Source organism: Ovis canadensis, chromosome X (genome assembly GCF_042477335.2).
Source record: "Ovis canadensis isolate MfBH-ARS-UI-01 breed Bighorn chromosome X, ARS-UI_OviCan_v2, whole genome shotgun sequence".
Classification (NCBI taxonomy): Eukaryota; Metazoa; Chordata; class Mammalia; order Artiodactyla; family Bovidae; genus Ovis; species Ovis canadensis.
Window position 1 is genome coordinate 1,097,639 of NC_091727.1, and position 15,538 is coordinate 1,113,176.

At 49.9% G+C, this 15,538-nt stretch overlaps 1 long non-coding RNA gene across 2 annotated transcripts in view; it reads right to left on the minus strand.

The window, feature by feature from the left end:
• LOC138930901 (uncharacterized) overlaps positions 1-15,538 on the minus strand; it is a 73,989-nt gene extending 58,451 nt beyond the window's left edge. Inside the window, exon 1 of one of the 2 annotated variants that reach the window (XR_011446270.1) lies at positions 13,746-15,538. This is a non-coding gene — a long non-coding RNA (uncharacterized lncRNA). The remainder of the gene's footprint in view (positions 1-13,745) is intronic. The other variant, XR_011446271.1, reaches the window with a different exon arrangement.

Sequence of the window (15,538 nt, forward strand, 5' to 3'; positions counted from 1 at the left end):
ATACATTCATGTATTTCAATTTATATATATTGGAAATATATATACATAAATACATACATGAATATATATATTCCTTTTTCAGGGAAGCCCATGAATATACATATATATATATATATATATATATATACACACATACATACACACACCCTGGAGAAGGAAATGGCAACCCACTCCAGTATTCTTGCCTAGGAAATCCCACAGGCAGAGGGAGACTACAGTCGGTTGCAAAGAGCTGGACACGACTGAGCGACCAGCACGGTCACTACTTTCCATATTCTTTTCCACTGGGGTTCATCACGGGATACTGAAGGCAAATCCCTGTGCTCCACAGGAGACCCTTATTGTTTCACCATCGTATATATATCGGTGATGGCGGTGGTTTAGTTGCTAAGTCGTGTCTGACTCTTGCGACCCTGTGGACTGTACCCTGCCAGGCTCCTCTGTCCATAGGATTCTCCAGGCAAGAACACTGGAATGGGTTGCCATTTCCCTCTCCGTCCTATATATAGTAGTTTGCATCACATTATTTTTTAAATTGAAGTAGCGTTTACTCACAATATAGAAATTATTCTTTTAATGACTTCTCAACCACAGTAAGCAGAGAGATTTAAAAAAAAAAAAAAAAGCAAACAGGAAATCTTAATGCCCAAGGAAATGACGTGGGTCTGGCGTCTGACTGAATAGTGAAACATTCTTTGGTCCTTGGAGCTGACAGGAGAAAAGTATACCTCTGCTGGCCTTGCAGCAACCACGATAATGTGAGTCAGATACCTGAATGATCTATCTACCTGTCTCTGTGACCCCATGGATTGCAGCCCACCCTGCTCCTCTCCCATGGGCTTCTCCAGGGCAGAACACGGCAGTGAGTACACATTCCCGTCTCCAGGGGATCTTCCCGACCCAGGGACTGAACCCTGGCCTCTCACACTGCAGGTGGTTCACCAGCTGAGCCACAGGGAAGCCATCTGTGTATCCATGATTTGTCTTTTCATTCATCTGTTATAGATAAATTACCTATCCATCTTTAGATAATATCTCTACCTATCCATCATTTATCTATTCGTCTATCATCCAGCCGGCCATCTAATTGTGCATCCATCCACTGTATCCATCAATCATCTACCCAACTTATCTATTATTTAGAATTTATGCATCTTTACCCGTCTAGCATTATCTAAGATCTGTTCATCTACCTACCATCTATGTATCTGTATCCATCCACCCATCTACCTGCCCATCCGTCCATTGTATCCATCAATCATCTACCCACTTTATCTATTATCTATCTATCTGCATTATCTATCTATCTACATCTATCTCTATATTTTCCATTCATTTATCTATTATCTAATCTATCGATATATTTATCCATCACTTATCTATCAATGTTTCTATCAACCTACCTATCTATATTCATTGCTTTAATCATCTATCAATGCATCACCTCTCAATCTTTCTATCTATAATCTTACAGAAAAACCTGAACAAACTTTGCAGCCAACTCAATATCTATCATCTGTCCATCCATCTATCCATCTATCTATCTAATCTATCCAACCATCCATCCATCCGTCTATCCATCTATCTCTATACACCTACCCATCCAGCCATCGAATCCATCCATCCATCCATCCATTCATCCATTGAATCCATCCATCCATCTATTTATATCCATCTACCTAATCCATCCATCCATCTCTAACCATCTATCCATCAATTCATTTATCTATATCCATCCATCCATCCATCCATCCATCCATATATCTATCCCTCCATCCACCCATCCATCCACACATCCACCCATCCACCCATCTATCCATCCATCCATCCATTTATCCATCTATCTATATCCATCCATCCATCCATCCATCCATCCATCCATCTATAACCATCTATCCATCAATCCATCTATCTATATCCATCCATCCATCCATCCGTCTATCCCTCCATCCACCCATCCATCCACCCATCTATCCATCCATCCATAACCATCTATCCATCAATCCATCTATCTATATCCATCCACCCACCCTTCCATCCATCCATCTAATCCATCCTTCTATAACCATCTATTTATATCCATCTACCTAATCCATCCATCCATCTATGTATATCCATCTATCCATTCATCCATCTATCTAACCCATCCATCCAGTTATCCATCTACGTATAACCATCTATCCATCCATCCATCTACCTATATCCATCCATCCATCCACCTATATCCATCTATCCACCCACCCATCCATCCATCCATCTATTTATGTCCATCTACCTAATCTATCCCTCCATCTATAAACCATCTATCCATCAATCCATCTACCTATATCCATCCATCCATCTACCTATATCCATCTATCCACCCACCCACCCATCCATCTGTCCCCCTATCTTTCTAGCTCCAGCTGCGGTTCTCACCCAGGGATGACTTTGCCCCCAGGGGACATACACCGACATCCAGAGACACTTCTGGTTGGCACACTTGGGGTGTGGGGGGTCATCCCCGGCACGTGGTGGATGGAGATCAGGGCTGCTGCTCCGCACCCCAAGTGCACCAGACAACCCACAGCCCAGGGCCATCCAGCCGCAGACGAGAGGCGGGGTGAGGTTGAGAAACCCAGGTCTAGAAGATGAAGCCATCTCACAAGACGCAATTTCTGATGCAGGAGCAGCAGACTGGCAGACAGCTCGCTGGCAGTCCGAGCTCCTGCACAGCACCACCTCAGAATCTGCCTCTCGGTCTCCCTCCCCTTAGCGTCACTCAGCCCTGCAGGGAACGTACTGCTTGTCACGCTCCTGGGGCTGGCTCACGGTCGTGTCTCATTCAACAGGGTCTTTCTAGGACCCTGACTTTTACCAAAATGCCACCATTCCTCTGATGCTGAGCAAGGCTTCAGGCAAAAGGAGAACAGGGCGGCAGAGGATGAGATGGTTGGACGGCATCACTGACTTGATGGACATGATTTTGAGCAAACTCCGGGAGATGGTGAAGGACAGGGAGGCCTGGCATGCTGCAGTCCATGGGGCCTCAAAGAGCCGGTCACGACTGAGCAACTGACCAACCAACCAGCAACCATTTCAAACTTCATCTCGCAGATGACCTCAGGATGTAAGAAGCCTCTATTCCCCAGGGTTGAGAGGGAAACATCAGAGAGAGACAGAGATCTTAAGAGTTCCCCCAAGGAAATGGCACCCCACTCCAGTATTCTTCCCCGGAGAATCCCATGGACAGAGGAGGCTGGCAAGCTGCAGTCCATGGGGTCACAGAGTCAGACACGACTGAAGCGCCGATGCACACACATCCCGACCAGGCAGCCAAGACAGCCGACGCGGAAAAGCCGGTGATGCAGGCAGAAAAGGATGAAAAAGCTGCACGGGGCACCCACACGCGGGCAAGCTTCCGCCTACAGCTACTCATCGACAAGGAAATGCCCTGTCTCATTGCAAGGAAAGCATCTCTTTCTTCCTTTTCCTCCTCTGTGCCGTAGTTCATCCTTCACACGGACAAACACACAGACCCAGGGTGACTTGCAGAATCTCCGAAGGCCCCGGCTGGCATCTCCGCCCGGGGATGCTGGCTCGAAGCATCAATTACTAATGTGGTCTGTGTCATAGCCCTGGAGCTGGGGTTGGGGGGGAGGGCACTCGGAGTGCTCGGCGGGCGGCTGTGCCCTTGGCTGCAGGCTAACCCTCTCCACCCCCCTCGCCATCGGGTACTTTAAAGTCAGAAGCGAAGTCTCCCTGTGACGGTAACTAAATTAATTTCCAAGGGACAGGCGGAGATACCGGTGCAGCTGTTATTAAATGGGTAGGAATTTGAAATGAATAGCTGAGGAGGAGACAGAGAGCTTGATTGCAAAGAGAGGGAGAGACCAGGTCAGCAAAGGAGGTTCAGAGGAGGCAAAAAAAAAAAAAAAAGAGAGAGAGAGAGACAGACAGAGAGGGACCAGTTTGCAACAACCAACTGAATAAAGGTTGCAGTTGCCTCTGTGTGTGTGTGTGTGTGTGTGTGTGTGTGTTTTAACTGGAGGAGAATTGCTTTGCAGTGTTTTGTTGCTTTCTGCTGCACAACAACGTAAGTCTGCCGAAGGCATACATAAATCCCCTCCCTCTTGAATCCCCCTCCTCCACTCCCCACATCATCCCTCAGCATCCCTCATTATTCGAGAAATGCAAATCAAAACTGCAACAAGCTATCTGCTCACAAAGGTCAGAATAGCCATCATCGAAAAACCTACAAACAATAAATGCTGGAGAGGGTGTGGAGAAAAGGGCCCCCTCCTACACTCTGGGTGTGAATGTAAATTGGTACAACCTCTATGGAGAACAGTAGAGATATTCCTTCAAAAACTAGTAATAAAATGACCATATGACCCAGCAATGCCACTCCTGGGGATACACCCTAGGGACACCATCATTCAAAAAGACACATGCACCCCAATGTCCATCCCAGCGCTATTCACAGTAGGTACAACTTGGAAAAGGACCCTGATGCTGGGAAAGATGGAGGGCAAAAGGAGAAGGGGGCGACAGAGGACGAGATGGCTGGATGGCCTCACTGGCTCAACGGACATGAGTTTGAGCAAACTCCGGGAGATGGTGAAGGACAGGGAAGCCTGGCGTGCTGCAGTCCGTGGAGCTGCAATGAGTCGGACACGACTGTGCAGCTGAACAACCGTTAAGGACGTGGAAGCAGTGTAGACGTCGACTGACCGAGGGATGGATAAAGAAGCTGTGGCCGATATATACAATGGAATATCGCTCGGCCATGAAAAGGGACCAGGGTTGCATCAGCTCTAGTGAGGTGGATGAACCTGTGTATGTTTTGACTGATTTCAATGTTGGGCTTCAGGAAGAGACAGCAAGAAGTCCAGAAGTCGTAGGAGATGTCCAGCGTCAGGGGAGACGGACGACTGCTTTTCCACGCTTGGCAAAGATGGGCGTGGCACGGGGTCAGTGAGCGCTGGGGACCCGCTGGAGCCGATGATGCCTACACAAGACATAGGGACTGTCTTACGGTTCTGCGTGTGAGATGTCTGAAACAGGTCATGCGGGGCTACGATAGAGGTGTCGGCAGGCCTTGGTGGGGAAGGATCTATTTCTGGGTTTCTTTCGGCTTCTGGAGTTGCATCTGTGGTTCCTGGCTTCTTCCTCCAAAAAGTAGGGTACCGTCTTGAATTCTCTCTTCTGTCACCTGCTTGCTTGCCTCCCAGCCTATCTGATCCTCTTCCTCCCTCAGATCAAAAACCTTTATGACTGGGGCTTCACTGGTGGCCCAGTGGTTAGGAATCCGCCTTCCACTGCAGGGGACGTGGGTTCGATACCTGGTCAGGGAACTAAGATCTCCTATGCCTCAGGGGCAAATAAAGCCTGCCCAGCAAGCAACGAAAGATCCCGCATGCCACAACCAAGACCCAGGGCAGCCAAAAATAAAGACATTAAAATTTTTAAAAACTTAATATCAAAATTTAAAAAACGTTTATGATCACAGGGCTTCCTAGGTGGCTCAGACGGTAAAGAATCCAATTGCAATGTGGGAGACCTGGGTTGGGAAGATCCCCTGGAGTAAGGAAAGGGTATCCACTCCAGTATTCTTGGATTTCCACCATTCTTGGGTTTCCACGGTGGCTCAGTCAGTAAAGAATCCATCTGCAATGCAGGAGACCTGGGTTCAATCCCTGGGTAGGGAAGATCCCCTGTTGTTTAAGTCGCTAAGTCTGACTCTTTTGCAACCCCAGGGACTGTAGCCCACCAGGCTCCTCTGTCCATGGGATTCTCCAGGCAAAAATACTGGAGTGGGTTGCCATGCCCTCCTCCAGGGGATCTTCCCAACCCTGGGTCAAACCTGGGTCTCCTGCATGGGAGGCGGATTCTTTACTGTCTGGGCCATGATTCTGGCAACATTTCACTCCACCACCCCTACGGTGATTGCAGAGGAGCTGGGCGAACACAAGAATCAGCCATCCGTGACCTCTGCCTTTCCTGAAGGTGAACAAGGAAACAGGCTCGGCCCTAGACAGCCGAGGTGCATTTGAAAGGAGTGAATTCGGTGAGGCCACAGGGTGCATGTTCCCTTACATGGAATCCTCAATTCCTTCCCTGATATCTGATCTTTGCTGTGCAGACCACCTGCTCCCTTTGTTGCAGACTTGTACACAGCCTGACTCCCCCTCCCGCCTCCTTGGAGCAGTTTTCTCAGAGCTACTGAGATGCTGTCTCCCGGGCTCTGAGTCCTCAACATGCCCACCCAATAAAATAAGTCTGATTTCAGGTGGGGACTGTATTTTTTGGTTGACAGCACCAACCTACTTCAACACACATTTTGCTGACTTGCTGGCTTCCCTGATAGCTCACTTGGTAAAGAATCCTCCTGCAATGCGGGAGACCTGGGTTCGATCCCTGGGTTGGGAAGATCCCCTGGAGAAGGGAAAGGCTCCCCACTCCAGTATTCTGGCCTGGAGAATCCCATGGACTGTATAGTCATGGGGTTGCAAAGAGTAGGACACGACTGAGTCACTTTCCATTTCACTGGCTTCAGTTCTCGTGTCTTTTTGCTATCCTTTTTTTTGCTCCATGGGGATTAGAGTTGGCTTGAGAATTATTTCAGGCTGAAAACATTTGAGATTCATCAGATGATGGGGAGAGAGGGGAAAAAAAAAAAAAAAGTCTGTGGCAGTAGTGGTAAAGAACTCCCCCGGCAATGCAGGAGACGCAGCAGACGTGGGTTTGATCCCTGGGTGGGGAAGACCCCCTGGAGAAGGAAATGGAAACCAGCTCCAGTCTTCTTGCCTGGAGAATCCCATGGACAGAGGAGCCCGGCAGGCTACGGTCCACGGGGTGGCAAAGAGTCAGACACAGCTGAGCGGCTGAGCACGCACGAGAATGAAAGGCGACGTGGGGTAGCTTTTGCTTCATTTCTAGAATGCCTACAACTCTTATTAACGATGTGGCAAATGAGCTGACTCTGCGAGTCCTTCCCTGGGCAGAACACCCGCTGCCTCATGTTCTCCTCCTGCCTGTTGCTGAGAAGAAAGCTTTCGCCTCCTAGGACTTCGCCGAATGCCAAAGAATAAAGCGAATCAGAGAAGAGAGCAAAAGCAGAAACAAAGGGAAAGAGTCAACGGAGACCAAGGGCAACCAGCTCAGCCATTAAGCAAAGCCAAGGACGTCCCGTTCCTCCTCAAGGGCTGGAGGCAATATTCTGAGCCGTGTCCTCTGAGCTGTATTGCAGACACTGAAGCCCCCAGGAGGTGGAAGAAGTTAACGGTGTGCCCCGCCCACCAGCACGGGGACCCCAGACGGCTGGAAGCAGAAGGTGGGTGATGCATCACCACCAGCCAATCAGAAGATGGTCCAGCAGGTGATCACACACCCTGGCACCCTCTGCCTCACTCTGCCTTTTAAAAAAACAGCAATTCCCGCAAGGTCTTCAGGGACCTTGAAATGAGCCTGAAATGAACTCTTCAGGGAGTTCAGGTCTCTGACCATGAGCTGCTTGTCTGTCTACTTGGACCTACATGGGGTGCCTTGCAGAGAAACCCACCTCCCTCTGCTTCTGTCTCATCCCACATCCGTCTTTGCCTCTCTCTCTGCTTCTCTCAACAAAGCTCCTTCTAGTCAAGGCTACGGTTTTTCCAGGAGTCACGTACGGATGTGAGAGTTGGACTGTAAAGAAAGCTGAGCGCCGAAGAATGGATGCTTTTGAACTGTGGTGCTGGAGAAGGCTCTTGAGAGTCCTTTGGACTGCAAGGAGATCCAACCAGTCCATCCTAAAGGAGATCAGTCCTGGGTGTTCATTGGAAGGACTGATGGTGAAGCTGAAACTCCAACACTCTGGCCACCTAATGTGAAGAACCGACTCATTGTAAAACACCCTGATGCTGGGAAAGATTGAGGGCAGGAGGAGAAGGGGACAACAGAGGATGAGATGGTTGGAGGGCATCACCGACTCGATGGACATGCGTTTGGGGAAACTCTGGGAGATGGCGATGGACAGGGAAGCCTGGCGTGCTGCAGGCCATGGGGTTGCAGAGTCGGACACGACCGAGCGACTGAACTGAACTGAAATAAACTGTCTCTCTCTGTCTGCTTCTATCTCTTTCTGTTTCTCTCTCTCTCTGTTTCTCTCTGTCTCTCTCTGCTTCTCTCTGTCTCCTTCCCTTCTCCTCCTCCCCTCCTGCCCACACAGGTCCAGAGCGGAGCTGGAAATGGTGCCACGGCACCGCGATCCCAGAGAGGGCAAGCGTGTCACTGCGTCTTGGCGCTGGCAGGCCCTTTCCTGGATCCTCTTAACATCCCCAGTGTCTGTCCACGCCGTTGGGCTGGGTCCGTCCAGCTGCTGAGGCTGCGTCTCGCGGAGGGGCCCCGCACCAGGTGGGCGAGCAGGCAGGTGTCGGGGGGAACGGATGTTCTGAGACGCACGTCCACCAGCTTCTCCTCCCTCCCAGACCCTTGAGTGCTCTGAGAAAGGGCAGCCGGGGACACCTCTGCCTTAGAAGTAAACAACAGAGCTCAAGGGCTGGGGTGGAACTCAGTGGCTCTGTTATTTATTTATTTATTTATTTTAAAATCTGGTCTGGAACACACGGATAACTCACTTGGAATTTTAATGTGCATCCCAGCTCTGCTGTTCTAAAAGCTAGTTGCACGCAACTTCGAACGGTTTAGTCTTTGGAGCGGGACCTTGGGGTCTGCAAAGGACCCTGATCTCCAGGGGACGCTGGCAATGTCTGGGGACATTGGGACACAGATACCCAGCGTCTGGAGTGTTATCACAGTGGTGGGGCTCCTGGCGTGTGGTGGGGGGTGGCCAGGGATGCTGCCCCATCCCCTCGGTGCCCAGGATGCCCCACAGCAGAGAGTCCAGCCCCAGACGTCAGTAGGGCTGAGGCTGAGAAACCTTGATTTAGCTTAAGAGGCGCAGCCTGTCTGTCTACGTATCCATCACTGGTCTCTTATGAATCCATCATCTAGCACGTATCTTTATTTTCTGTTTTCATCCTTCCTCCTACCAGCGCCACCTGGGAAGCCCAGGAGATGCGGGTTCCATTCCTGGGTTGGGAAGATCCCCTGGAGACGGAAATGGCAACCCAGTCCAGCGTTCTTGCCTGGAGAATCCCATGGACGGAGGAGCCTGGTGGGCTACAGTCCATGGGGTCGCGGGGGGTTGGACATGACTGAGAGACTGCACTTTCACTTTTCACTTTCATGCATTGGAGAAGGAAATGGCAACCCACTCTGGTGTTCTTGCCTGGAGAATCCCAGGGATGGAGGAGCCTGGTGGGCTGCCGTCCACGGGGTTGCAAAGAGTCAGACACGACTGAGCAACTAACACCTTCACTTTTTTTATATTGCTTTTCTTTCGATGATGTATCTATCACTCACTGAGTATATATCTGTCATCTATGAGTTGCCTATTTATCATCTATTATTTTTTGTTGTTCTTATCTATGTATCTGTCAGTATCTGTCTATTTTCTTGTCTTTCTATCTATCTCTATCATCTATATATCTGAAATGTCTATTTATCCATCTGGGCTTCCCAGGTGGTGCCAGTGGAAAAAAAATCCCGCCTGTCAGCACAGGAGACATAAGAGACTCGGGTTTGATTCCCGGGTGGGGAAGATCCCCTGGAGAAGGGCATGGCAACCCACTCCAGTATTCTTGCCTGGAGAATCCCATGGACAGAGGAGCCTGGTGGGCTGCAATCCATGGCGTTGCAAAGAGTCAGACACAACTGAGTGACTAACGCAAAACTAACTTTGGTAAAAAATCTTTCTGCAATGCAGGAGATGCGGGTTTGATCCCTGAGTCTGGAAGACCCCCTGGAGGAGGAAATGGCAACCCACTCCAGCATTCTTGCCTGGGGCAGCCCATGGACAGAGGAGCCTGGCGTGCTGCAGTCCGTGGGGTCACAGAGTCGGACGTGACTGAGCGACTAATGATGACTTTTTTATATTCATGATTCAAATTGTGAGAAATCCACAGTGCAGGCTTCTGGCCACTTGGTCCTGTTTCCTGGCCGCGTCCCGACGTCCCTCTGCAGATGCGCGAACCTCTCAGACACGTCCATTCGCTGGTGTGAGCCACTGGGGCTCCGGCCACCACTTTCCAAGCGGAGAGTTGCCGCCTGCACCGCCTGGCGATGCTTCTGGTCATTTTCCTCGAGAGATAATTTTGCATCTCTAACGTGACCACTTGCCATTTTCCCCAACACCCCAGGCAGGTCCTGAAAGCTAATCCCATGCTTCTGACAGCTTCTGGCGTTCTCTGAATCACCGCGGACAGTTTCATTACTCCCTCCAGCCCTGCGGCCAGCACACCATCAGTCACGCGCTGCCTCTGAGGTCCTTCAGCATCTCGGAAATGGCTGCATTTCACCCTGCTTTGGTACTTGTAAAAAACCTGCACGGAAAGAATTTCAAAGACTGGCAGGAAATTATAGAACCCGACGGAGTCTGGGCTTCCCAGGTGGCTCAGCATGTTAAACAACCTGCCTGTCAATGCAGGAGAAGAGGGTTCCATCCCTGGGTCAGGAAGATCCCCTAGAGGAGGAAATAGCGACCCACTCTAGTATTCTTGCCTGGAGAATCCCACGGACAGAGGAGCCTGGCGGGCTACAGTCCATGAGGTCGCAGAGAGACATAACTGAAGCGACCGAGCAACAGGGGGTCTGTTTCTTTCTACTATGAAGGTTGTTGGAAGTCTTCCTATTTTTGCTCCTTGCTCCCCTTCAGAGATGGCGTTTTGAAAGGAAGCAGCGTTTCCGCTACAAGGGAGCATTAAAGCCTGCTTGCCTTTGCCAAGGACACTTTGCGTGCTTAGTCACTCCGTCGTGCTCGACTCTTGCGATCCCATGGACTGCAGCTCACCAGGCTCCTCCGTCCATGGGATTCTCCAGGCAAGAGTACTGGAGTGGGTTGCCATGCCCTCCTCCAGGGGATCTTCCTGACCCAGGGATTGAGCTCAGGTCTCCCACATTGCAGCACATTTTCACCACTGAGCCACTGGGGAAGCCCACAAGTGACCACTTTATGTTTCTTTCCCTCAGGATATCCTTGAATGAAAAATTCTCAACGCATCTATACATCTGGCAGCAGGGCAGACCAGAAGTCCCGAAGGGTCCTTGAAGAACAACTTAAGCCTATTCTGGGTAAATGCATTCCTGAACTCACGACAGTGAAATGATTATTTGTGATTCTATGCACTTGGGGATTTTTAAAAACCCTTTTCAGTCACCCATGAGGGTAAAGAGGAACCACGCAAATAACAATGTGTCTATGACATGCAACCCGAGTGTCAGAAATGAGGACACTGACCCGAAATAAGAAAAGTCAAAAATTAAGGGCAGGCGTCAAACACAGGAAGTTCGACACGACCTCCTAAGAGGAAGGCTGAGAATTATAAAGAAAAAAGGGAAGAAATCGATGCAGTTGATATCACCAGAATTTGTAAGTTAGTAATAAAAGCAAAGAGTGCTAGAAGTTAGTGAACCTCAGAAAATGCTTTGTTGAAAGTGAAAGTCACTCAGTCATGTCCGAGTCTTTGCGACCTCACGGACTATACAGTCCATGGAATTCTCCAGGCCAGAATACTGGAGTGGGTAGCCTTTCCCTTCTCCAGGGGATCTTCCCGACCCAGGATTCAAACCAGGGTCTCCTGCATTGCAGGTGGATTCTTTACCAACTGAGCTATCAGGGAAGACCTAAAAACAAAGGTTGCTGGGCAAGTTATAGTCCTGTGCCATGGTTTGCTTCATTGAAGAGAGCCTCAGAGACTGGGGAGTTCTCAAGCGTTTTACTACGCATGCACACTGCCCTACCACACATGCAGACACCCAGGACATCGTTATGTCTGGGATAGTGTTTGTGCTTTTGTGGCTTTTGTTAAACAAACCCCTAGGATAGCGGGACCCAGACAACACCACACACACAACTTCAACTCATTTCTTAAATGACACATTTAGTGACTACGGAGCCTGGATGGAAAACCACGCCTGGCGTGGATTTGCCCCTAAGCGTCCCTCAGACAGAGTGCATAGGTCTCGCTGTCCACTCGGCAAACCCGGGTATAAACAGGGCATGTGTTAGCAGCATCAGTTGATGGAAGAAGAGTCAGCAAGACAGACACCAAAAAGCTTAATGACGGCGCCCATTGTGAGACCTGATCCATCCTGAGGACCAGGCCACTTGGGAAACAGGCATGGCGCTACCTCCCTGACCCAGCCCGTGGGTCTTCTGAGAAGCTTCCCCAGTCAGCCTCCCAAACCCTCCAGCCTCGGAGGGAGCCTGGTTCACCTGCTATTGTTGTATTTCCTAAAAGCCAAGGTGAGAGGTATTTATGAAATAGACACCCTCAAAATTCAGTTGGTATCAAGACAGAGGGAGCTTCAACTGGGTCACATTTGACACTTACCTGATTTTGCAGAGCTCAGTCCCATGAAAAGTGCCTCTTATCACATCCAGTATATCCCCAGTTTCTAGGCATTAGGAATTTATATATTGGGGCTATTACTCATCCCACCCTAGATGGCTAGCTCCTGTAGGACAAGACCTCTGTGGCACTCAACAGTGAGCTCCATCCAGTGTTTGCTCAGAGCCTGGCTGGGTAGCCCTACTCTACACACGGTTGCTGGAAGGATGGATGGATGGATGTGTGAGTGGATGGATGGATAGATCAGTGGTTGATTTATGCATGGATGGATGGATGGATGGATTGGGGGGTGGATGGATGGATGAATGGATACATAGATGGATGGATGGGTAGATGGATGGATGGGTAGATGGATGGATGGATGGATAAACAGATGGATGGATGGATTGATGAAGGATGGATAGATGAAAGGTTCGATGGATGAATGGACACAGATAGATGGATGGGTGGATGGATGGAGATAGTGATGGATGGATGTGTGGATGGATAGATGGATGAATGGATACATAGATGGATGGATGGGTAGATGGATGGAGAGACAGATGATGGATGGATGGATGGCTGGGTGGATGGATGGATGAATGGATACATAGATGGATGGATGGGTGGATGGTTGGAGAGACAGATGATGGATGGATGGATGGCTGGGTGGATGGATGGATGAATGGATACATAGATGGATGGATGGGTGGATGGGTGGAGAGACAGATGATGGATGGATGGATGGGTCAGTGGGTGGGTGGATGGATGGATGGAGAGATAGATGATGGATGGGTGGATGGATGGATGGATGAATGAATACATAGATGGGTGGATGGGTGGATGGATGGATGAATGGATACATAGATGGATGGATGGGTAGATGGACAGATGGGTGGATAGACAGATGGATGGATGAAGGATGCATAGATGAAAGGTTGGATGGATGAATGGACACATAGATGGACGGATGAGTAGATGGATGGGTGAATGGATACGTGGATGGATGGATAGATGGGTGGATGGACGGCTTGATGAAAGCATGGATGGGTGAATGGGTAAAAGGAAGGATGGATGAAGGATGGATGGATGAGGTGGCCATCCCCATTGGTGAACAGAACTCACTGATGCTACATGGAAGGGATGAACGAGCAGCCTTCCTGACAAACACACACTCTGCGGGTCCACCTACCGAGTCACAGTTTGCCCAGGGACGAAAGGTCCTCCATCCCTGTGCGTGTCCACACCACCCCCTCCCAGGTTCCCTGGACATCAGCGCCAGGCTCTGACCCAGAATCCCAGTGCTCATGATGCCTCAGATTCAGCCGTACTCACCCAGGGGTGCACAGGACCTCTCCAGGCGCCAGACAGTGTCTCCGAGCTCTGAGGAATGTTCCACAGTCTGGTGTGGAGGGAACACGGTAACTTCTCCAGAACCGAGTTCTCTCTCTCCCCTGGTGAACAAGGGCTTCCTGGGTGGCTCAGGGGGTAAAGAATCTGCCTGCCAGTGTAGGAGACATGGGTTAGATTTCCTAGGGTCAGGGAGATCCCCTGGAGAAGGGACTGGCTATCCACACTCCAGTGTTCTTGCCTGGAGAATCCCATGGACAGAGGAGCCTGGAGGGCTACAGTCCACGGGGTTGCAAAGAGTCAGACATGACTGAGCAACTGAGCATGCACGCCCGCCCAGTGGATGAATGACGTAAGGGCAGTCGTGAGATGAGACGGGGCCATCTGAGGCCAGGGTCCTACATGGTTCCACTTGACATTGGAGCCTCTCTTTGCTCAAGGATTATGGAATGTCCCAGGGATTCTCGAGAGGCTCAGCAAGAACAAGAACTCAGCAAGCTTGTTTCCTCAGTGACAAAGGATGGCGGCTTGGCCAAGTTCCCCACCCTGAGCCTGTACTTAGGAACCACCTTTGTGATGACGGGGAGAGTAGCTGGCGCTTGCGGACGATGACCTCAAGCCCTGCAATGAATCTCTGGTGATACGCAAACCTCAAAGCCTGGGGTCTTCCTGTGAGTCAAGATTCTACTTCTTGGAACATCATTCCGGCTGTTCGGAAATATTAGATGAGGTACGTCTCCATCTTGGTTTCAACACAGGAAGTAATCCTAGTTCTCAAACAGGACAGTCATGTCCATAGGACTTGGCAGAATATCTGAGCAGTTCTGGGAGGTGCCAGCATTCAGGGCTGAAAGCTGCATCTCAGTGGGTCTCAAACTTGTCTGAGCAAGACGATGGCTAGAGGAGGTCTAATAAATGCTGATGCCCCAAGGGATGAGTTTGGGAATTCTGTTGAAGGTGAGGCTGAGCATTAATTGTTTTCAGAGGCTCCCCTAGCGTGCAGCCAAAACCCACCAGCCTTACCAGACCTTATCATCATACAGTCGCTAAGTTGTGTCCGACTCCTTGTGACTCCATGGACTGCAACACGCCAGGCTTCCCTATCCCTCACTATCTCCTGGAGCTTGCCCAAGTTCATGTCCACTGAATCGGTGATGCCATCCAACCCTCTCATCCTCTGTCACCCTCTTCTCCTCCTGCTCTCAATCTTTCCCAGCATCAGGATCTTTTCCAATGAGTCGGCTCTTCATATCAGGTGGCCAAAGTATTGGAGCTTCAGCTTCAGTCCTTCCGATGAGTATTCAGGGCTGGACCTTGGGGACGGTCTTCACCACCCAGGACAGGCTTGAGCACATAGATGGTTTGATAGTGGAGAGGACGCGCTGGGGGTGGAGGTGTCCTTATTGGCTGTAGACTTGCTTGAGGTTGGAAGGAATGTGAGCAACGAAGGCTATAGCATTTGCAGTTCTGGTGCAAAATGAAACTGGGGATTCCTTGTTGTCACGTCATTAAGAACTTCAAGAGGGTGGTCACAGGGCATTAAGGCAACAGACATTCTTATGAACCCAGGGTCCTGTGTAGCTACATGGGTCAGTCAACCAGGAAAGCAACTCTGAGTATGTATACAAGAAGCTGTGATCTCCATGGTTTTCCAGGTCATCAGAGAAGGAACAAATGTTTTCTGAGCTTTCAAGCCTTCTGGTTCATGTAGGGTGCAGTGGATGAAATACTGTCTACGAAAAATTATGAGCACGTCTTAATCCCTAATATTGGTGGAT